Below are 9,827 nucleotides of genomic sequence, written 5' to 3' on the forward strand. Positions count from 1 at the left end.
TTTAGTTCCAGGCTGGAGAGAGCATGGTAGTTAGGGTGCTTGCATTGCATGCAACTGACCTGGGTTCAATTCCCAGCATTCTATATGTCTACAGAGCATTATTAGGTACAACAATAGGAGTAACCCCTAAGCATTGCCAGGTGTGACCCTAAAGCCCAAAACAAACAAACAAACCAACCCCAAAGTTTGAGTTCTAAGCACAGAAAGATGCACGGATACTGCAAGGTCATGATGAATTAAACAGGATTTGAACCTGAAAATATGAGCTCTAAAGACCATGTTTTTTATCACTACAAATGGCATTTATTTCTCATATTCATGAGATACTGTTTTTTGGGAACTTAGGTGGACTTCTTGACAATATCAAAGACATTTCTTACTTTTGGTTATTAGGAACAAATAGGTCGCTATAATATTTCAAAATATGTCAAGTTAGTAGAGAAAACAATTTTGAACAAAGTTCTGAGATTGTATTCATATCTAAAAAAGATCCTCATGAGTCTTTCTTTTTCTAGCAAGGTCTATCTGTTTATATCATATTTTAATAGGCTTGAAAAGCTACTCAAAACACATTTTTTTTTTCCAAAACGGTAGAGAGGAGACCTCTGCAAGTAAGTCCATATATAAAAGTTGCGAACACACTGACAAAAACCTGTTAAAATGAAATTGTGGAACTCTGAAAATTAACAAGTGGTTTGCAACAATCTCAGGAGAATCTACTAAAATTCTGGGATATACCAGAAAGAACAGCAATACTCCTGGCATTCTATTTTGAGCTGTGTCCAGCCTAATTCCCCAAGTACAAACTTGTCTTAAAAACTTGTAATCTTACAACTGTTCAATTGTGTAAACCAGCAATGGCACAGTCACCTAAGGGCAAAGATAGATTTGTAATTCCTAAAAGAAGTTCTATTTTCACATCATTGTTTTTTCCTGACTAAAAAAATCAACCTCTTTGAAAAAGCTTGTGTGGATTGTTGTGATTTGACCTACATAGGAGGTTACTCCTCTAAAAAACCCATTTCAGAAAATGTGTCAGAAAAAAATCATTGAAACACAATAACTAAATATTTCAAATCTTCCAGATTGAAAATAAGTGTGATAAGTAAGAAATTTGGGGGAAATAAAAGAAAGATCAGGCCATTTTTGAAGCTCTGACATGCCTATCAATCTAAAGGCAGTATATGTGTAGGATTATAAACATGTCATAAAAGAGGGTCTGAATTAAATTTGAGAGCCTCTTGAGATTATAAAAAAAAGAGACAAAGTCAGTTTGAAAACTATTTGAATATAAAAGAGGTGTCTCTGGGTCAGAGCAATGATAACACAGCAGATAGGACCTTTTCCTTGAATGGAGCTGACTTGGGTACATCCCAGAGCCAGAAGTGACCCCTGAGCACTTCCCTGGTGTTGCCCCAGAACCAAAAATAAATAAATAAATAAATAAAAATAAAAGACATGAACAACACAGTTAAAAAAAAAACAACAAAAGAAAGTACTTTTGAAGGACCCCAGATGGAATTATCGGACAGTAATAGAAAAAAAAAACCTTCTAAATTACTGAAAAATAATATAATGATGCTTTACTATGTAGGCTAATACCATTAAAGATAAAGAACTATTAAAAGAAACAAAATAGTGAAAAGTGTTAATAAAGTTAAATAAAATTAAATGTCAGGATTAAACAACATATCTGAGTTGACAGGATAAACAGTCAATAACTTAAAAGATGAGTTATTTCAAAACTATTTATAGAAAAGAAGAATAGTAATAAGAAAAAATTAGCACAACCGCAAAGACATCTGTTAGGCAAATGAACCACAAAACAGTATGAGCTATTATCTCACACCAGTGAGGCTCACAAAAAGAACAAAAGCAACCAGTGCTGGTGTGGATGTGGGAAAACTTGGACCCTCATCACTTAGACCCACATTCATAGTGGGAATATTGACTAGCACCCCAATATCTCCTGAGCATTGGCAAGAACCACCTCAAAGCAGCACCATTTTATATACACCAAAACAAAACAAAGCAATATGTTAAAAATGATGTTTTGTGCTGTCTATAGTTTATTTAAAGAAAAAAGCAATGCAGGTACCAAAGCTATAGTAAAATAGAATGTTTCCTTGTATGTGGCAGTCCCCAGTTCAGTCCCTGGCATCACATATGTCCCGAGCCTGCCAGGAGTGATCCCTGAACAGAGCCAGAAGTAAACCCTGAGCACCACCCAAAGTAATTGAAAAACAAAAACAAATAAACAATAAGAAAAAGTCAAGGAAGACATACCAAAACCAATCATTCCAGTCACCTGAACTTTTACAGCATCAGTCACATAGGAATTACTCTTTCTTTTCTTCAATTATTTTAAAATAATTTATTTTTAATTAAATCATTTCTTTATTTAAACACCATGATTACATACATAATGTAGTTGGGTTTCAGTCATAACAAGAACATTCCTATTCACCATGCAACCTTCCCTCAACAATGCCCCCATTTCTTTCCTCCCCCCTACCCCGCTTGTAATTGAGACATGCTTTCTACATCCCTCACTCACTGACATTGTTATGATAGTTCTCAGCTTAGTTATTTCTCTAACTGCACTCACCACTCTTTATGGTGAGCTTCGTATCTTGAGCAAGTCCTTCTGGCCCTCATCTCTGAGAATTATTTCAATGTCTTTAATTTTTCTTAAAAACCATAGATGAGTGAGACTATTCTGTGTGTTCTTTTTCTCTCTGACTAATTTCATTCAGCATAATAGATTCCATGTACAAACATATATAGAAAATTTCATGACTTCATCTCTCCTGACAGCTGCATAATATTCCATTGGGTATATGTACCACAGTCTCTTTAGCCATCATCTGTTGAAGGGCATCTTGATTGTTTCCAGTGTCTGGCTATGTAAAAAGTATTGCTATGAATATAGGTGTGAGGAAGAGATTTTTGTATTGGATTTTTGTGTTTTAGGGTATATACCTAGGAGAGGTGTAGCTGGGTCAAATGGGAGTTCAATTTCCAGTTTTTTTAAGAATCTCCATATTGTTTTCCATCAGGGTTGGACTAGATGGAATTACTCTTTTTCAATTATTCTTTAAAGTTACTTATATTCATTTGACCTTTTGTCAAGTAAAAAAATTATAGTCTCCCTCTTTTTGTAACCTTTCTCAGATTTAAAAATTATTGCAGATACTGATTTTTTATCATTCAGAATCATCACATATTGTTTTAGCATTTTCTCTAAAGTATATGTGTGTGTGAATTTTTTTCCTTCAGAAATTTTCATTTATCTGTTCAAACATATTCATTTTTCCTTATGTAAATTAAGAACTAATTCTAGAAAATTGTGACAATATTGAATATTGCACTTATGTCAATAAGATATAATGTTGTTTGTTTTGGGATTACACTTATTAACATTCAAGACTCATTCCTGCCTCATCCCTAATGGGACTGTGGAGGATATTTGGATTGCCAGAGATAAAACCCTGGTTGGCTGCATGCAAAGCAGTTGCCCTTCTGTATTATTGCACCATTTCAGATCTCTCTCTCTCTCTCTCTCTCTCTCTCTCTCTCTCTCTCTCTGTCTCTCTCTCTGTCTCTCTCTGTCTGTCTCTCTCTTTCTACCTCTCTCTCTACTTCTCTCTCTCTCTCTCACTCACTCACTCACTCTCTTCTCTCTGTTTTTTTAACAGCACAGGGCTTTGAGTTTGGGCAAGATATTTTCAATATTAATTGAAAATTGTCTGTTTATGCCTAGTATCAAATATACATATATTCTTGGTTGGTACAGAAAAGTCTCTCTAAAAATTTTATTTTATAACATCTAGTCTCTTTAATGACTTACTTTCAAATTCCATCTCAGTAAGTGCTGGCTACCTCCCTTGGTGTCAGCTACAGAACTGATGAAAATGCTCACTAATCCATTTCTCAGGTCAGACTTGACATTTACTTCTCAGGGCTCAAGGAGTAATTAATGAGATCATTGTTCTGCTGCTCTTTGAAGGTTTACATTTAAGATCTATGTCAAAATCTTTAAAGGCTTTAAAATTCTTGTGTAAGAAGAATTAGTGATTTTTTTAGTAAATATTTGGTGTATTATTAGGTAGTATAAGGAATTGACTCAACTTGAAACTTAGAAACTTGAAAGACAATAATTAACTTCAGAATATCTCCTGTAATAGAAAATTAATGCAGGATTTGTCAATAATTTAAAACAGGATGGGACTATTTAAATATCTAAATTATGTTATCACTTCTTTTTATTAGCAAAAGTAAAAAATATTTCATGTCAATACTCAGATAAATATTTATTTAGTATGTTTGAATCATATTAATTTGATTATAAAATTATTCTAGAATTATAAAAATACACAGTAAGTTCATAAATAAGCATAGTCAATTAACAAAATATATCCACTTTTTCCTTTGATTCTACATTTATTTATTTATACTTAGTAAATAGGGTAATTCTAAAGGTTGTTTATTATGTAACAAGACAGTATATTAAACATCTAATTAAGATACAAAAATTAAAATAAAATTAACCAGATTTTTACTACTATTAATGTTTTGATATACCATTTTTATATATTTCAAAAATTCTAGATCTTCTTAAATAAATGCCAGTTTTAAAGACATCATTATATCAGAACAACAAATTATAAAAAATAAAGTAATAAAATATGCAAAACATAATATATATATGGATGTGGTATTTACTTCTATATAAATATATAAATAACATATATATCTTATACATATATTATAAATATATATATGCAAAACATATAAAATCACATACTAAACATTTGCTATATTTTGAATTTTGTACTTTCTAAATTTTGTATTCTGATGCCTAAACCCCAAGCAGATTTAAAGGTTAGACTGGTGAGAGGTAATTAAATAATGAGAGTGAGCCCTCCTAAATGGAATTAGTGGTCTTACACTAAAAGTCCCACAGAGCTTGCTCACCCAAAAATCAATTGAGAACACAGTGATAGAATAGTTATCTTTGAATGGGAAGAGCTCCTCAATGACACTGAATATGCCAGCACAATAATAACTTTGAACTTAGATTTCCTAACCTTCCATAACTGTAAGAAAAATAAATATTTCTTGTTTGCCCATCACCCACCCTACAGCATATAGCTAAAATAATTCAAATTCCCTATGATACATATATAAACATATAGCTATATAGAGACACAGATTTACACATGAGTCAATAATCATATTTCCATATATTAAATATACAACATAATTAAATCTAGTACAATATTTTATTTGTTTATTGAGTCCACACCCAGAAGTATTTAGGGTATTCCTGGATCAGCCCTCTGGTATTACTACTGGCTTATTAGGGGACCATATGAAGTGCCAGGGTCAACAGTAAGCAGGGCAAATGCCCTACTAACCATAATGTTACTCCAACCCCATAAATCCTGCACAATATTCTAATGCAGAAAATATTGATATGAAAAGACAACATAGAAAATGGATATGATGAATGTTGTTATAGTAGAAAGCCTATAAATACTACTACTGCATTACTCTACTACTGCATACCATGCATGATGACAATTGATACAAAATCATATTTGTATAGAAACTGATAAAATAAAATTACGTAATGGTACATGTATGAAAACTCTGTCATATAGTAAAAGTTTAATATTATTTGCTCATTTTCATCATATGACACTCAAAAAAGACAGTCTTTGATAACTATTTATTTCAAATTATTTATTACATAAACTAAGCTGTGATGTTTATCTTCATATACTGAATGTACAATTATTTTCTCTCACTAATACTGGAGAAAATTTATTTTAAAGTAAATCTACTTTTTAGGAATTTTTTCAGATACATAGTTTTCTGAAAACATTTTAATTTTCTTTCCCACTACTTGTGTTCAAGAATGAGTTATGTCCCTTCATCATATTAAGCATTATTATTATTACTATATATTCATTTATTTTTTACCTCTAAGGACCTTAGACAGTAGAGCAGTCAGGATCATCAAGACCCAGGCATATATATTTAGGAATAAGTTTAGGGCTTACCTTTGCCCTGGCACTCTAAGCCATTAATCTGTCTTCTGGAACCGATGATGATGATGATGATGATGATGCAAACCAAACAAACAAACAAAACAATAAAATAATGATTGACTTTGAGTGTTAAAGATTTAGGATCAGGACATCAGAAGTAATATATAATGAGGGGAGATACTGTGTTATAGTATCTACATATGGAATCAAAACTACTGTATAGTTTTCATTCAAAATATTAAGCTGTTTTCAGTCCAGTCACTTTAAAATTTTCAGGGTCTGTAAAATGAAAACATCTATATGGTATTCTGTAATTATTATATAAGTATATAAATGACATTTATTTTTATTACATATTAAAAGTCTCATCTCTACTGACTAAACTAACGGAGTAGCCAATTTTCATTACATATTAAAAAATAAAACAATATATAACAAGTCTCCAGGGGATATGTCAGTATCAAAGCATTGAATTGACATTTTACATTAAATGAGCTACATAAATATATTAATGATATTTATTTTATTTGCATATTAAATTTCAACAGTATTTAACAAGTCTCCAAGGGATATGTCCGTGTCAAAGCATTAAATAGACATTTAACATCTTGTACTTTCTTTAATTCAAATTTTCCATTTATATTTTGTTCTATATTTTGGATGTACATTAATGTTCCTCAGTTTTACTCACTCTCAAAATGAAAACTTATTGTGCATATTTGTTATAACTTTCTCTTTCTATATTATTTTATTTTATAAAACATTGTTACATAATGATTCCATATTATTATCCCATTATATTTCATATTTCATAACCTTTCATTTCATTTAATTAAATTCTTACAAAAAATATGCTTCAAATATTTTAGTATTACCAAACAAATAAGGGAAAGATATAAAGACTCATTTTTCATTGTTTGCATTTATCAATGTTATGTTATCTTCTGATATATGTTGCTGTTCTCCTTATATTGCATCATAATTTTATGTGAAATTATTTACATGTCATAGTTTACTTCATAATAGCAAAAATATTTAGTGATCTAAAATCAAATTTGACTCTAAAACTTAAAACAGGTCTGCAGTTCTGTAATATTACTTCATTAACTTTTTAAAGATATCTTCTTCAGGGCAGAAATTTTTACTAATTATATTTCCCAACCAGGACTAATTCCCAAGTATCATATAGGGTTTCCTGAGCCCAGCCAAGAGTGATCTCTGAGTAGAGCCAGGAGTAATCCTGTACCCAAGATGTGGCTTCAAACAAACAAACAAACAAATAAACAAAAAAATCCTCTTCAGTAAACTCAAAGGCAATTATATTACCCTAAAAGAAACGTATTTGCTGGAGATCATCATAAATCCATTATCAAAAAACAAGAGTAAGATTAAATAATTGGGTTAAAGAAATTATTCACTAAAATCAAAGAACTTTACCTAAAAGGATAAAAAAAACATAGAAACTTCACAAATTTTGATCCAATTTAACTTTGATCCAAAACAAATTTATATAGAAGAATAAAGGGAAAAAAAAGTAGAAAGAAAAGTCAATCATGGGATTTTGCTAAATCTCTCACTACTGTCTTTTAAAAATATATGGAAGCTACATGATATATAGACACTCTCTGCAAACCTCTCCTAGGTTTTTACTTCCTTAAAATTCTAGAGCATTTATAATCTGACCTTTTCATTTCCCACTTTTACTATGCTTTTATAAAGGAAATCTTCTATTATATGTTATCCCAGCTACATTATACCATGCTTACTATGCTACCTATATTATAAAAATTTATTGCATTGGTCAGGGTATATAATTCTTTCCTGAAGAGGTCTATGTTTACTTAATTTAGGTACTAACCACTTTTAAAAAACTAGCTAAGACCACTTCTCTGCACTTGTTTGTAGAGACACCAATCTGACCAAACTTCAGCTATGTTGACATTTGACTGATATCAGATTTTTTGGAGTGAATGTGGGCACCATCCCATCTTCTCTCACTTCTAGAGAAGTGTCAGCTGAAAATATGCCCCACAAAAGCCACACTATCAGCAATAGTGCCTGGAATATCTGGATAGCTTCTTTTTTTCTGTTAATACTGTCATCCTCATAGGAACACACAACTTACATGTCAATGTGTGGTTGAAATCACTTGATGTTTAGAAACTAAACCTGACAATGACTTAATGACCCCATTGAAGATACAATAGTTTCATACATTTGCTTGTCACTGTATTTTTCTACTCTTCCTTTTCTCTCTCTCTTTCTCTCTCTATATACACACACATATATATGTGTATATATATACATACATATGTGTGTATATATAATATATATACATACATATATAGTTTTTGTCCCACACCCAGTGACACTCAGGAGTTAATCCTGGCTATACGCTCAGAAATCTCTCCTGGCTTGGGGGATTTAATCATGGTCTGTCCTAGGCTACTGCAGGCAAGACAAACACCTTACTGCTTGCACCACCGCTTCGAACCCCTCTTTTGGTATTTTATAATAATTTTGCTTTACTTATCTGGGAACAAATGTGTTGTTATCAACTATGTCAGCTATGTGATACATATTCTTTAAATAAAGTAATTTTTCTCAAATAAAGTAAATTTTTTAAAAATGTTAAAAAACATTCTCCTTGGGGCCGAGTGACAGCACAGTGGTAGGGTCTTGCATGTGGCCAACACAGGACGAATGTTGGTTCAAATACCGGCATCTCATATGGTCCCCTTACCCTGTCAGGAGCGATTTTTGAGCACAGAGCCAGGAGTAACACTGAGCAACCCCAGCTGTGACCCCCCCCCCAAAAAAAAAAAAAACCAAAAGCCAAAACAAAAGTTCTTTCTCTGAAAAACTACCTTCAAATCATCTAAAAATTAGTTGCTCCTTCCTATATTCTCCTAAAATACAAACTACTTCTGTATTTTAACACATTATTTTTTACTTTACTGTTTGTTTACATTTTCATAATTTTTATAGCACATAATTTCCTAAGAATATTTTTCTCTTTTATTTGCTTTATAATCTTGTTTTCTAATGCTGGAGACTTGAACATTAAATATGCTTCATAAATGTTTATTAAATGTGTGTTTTAAGAACATATGGAAGTTTCAAAATTTTACCACCTGATTTAGTAAATTTATTCTTTTAGAGACATCTGTCAAGCTTTAAGGAAGTAAAAGTCCATGAAGCCAACAGATGAAGTGATATGTAAAAATAACGAGACTGCAGCAGGCTCTGTAAAGGTGGAATTGCTCTTTATTTGACTTAGTAACTCTTACCAATTCTAGGTGTCTTACTATATCAACTCACTAAATTAGAGGTTTCTAGTATCAGATAATTAAATAATGACACTATGGTGTTTTATACATATCATTACATAAAGAATTTACACTGAAAAACAGTGAATGTTTGTGAATAAAAATTAAAAAATTATTTCCAAAGTACTTTTAAATTTAGAAATTAAGAAAATAGAGAAAACAAATGTACATTATTTTCCAGTTATAGGTTTAATTTGGGTCACTTTTGCTCCTTCAAGTTGTAAATACTATTAGAATAAAATAACTTATAAAAGTTTAAAGATCCACTTAATACCTCAATAATTTTCTGATAATGATATCATTAGTTACATATAATTATTGATTTGAACCCAAAGTGATAGTATGGCTAGTGGGGCATTTACCTTGTACAGATCCAACGAGGTTCAATCCCCAGCACCAGATATGGTCTCCAAGCCCAGTCAGAGCGTTTTCTGTACTCAGA

The sequence above is a fragment of the Suncus etruscus genome, chromosome 8 (genome assembly GCF_024139225.1).
Source record: "Suncus etruscus isolate mSunEtr1 chromosome 8, mSunEtr1.pri.cur, whole genome shotgun sequence".
In the NCBI taxonomy this organism is placed as follows: Eukaryota; Metazoa; Chordata; class Mammalia; order Eulipotyphla; family Soricidae; genus Suncus; species Suncus etruscus.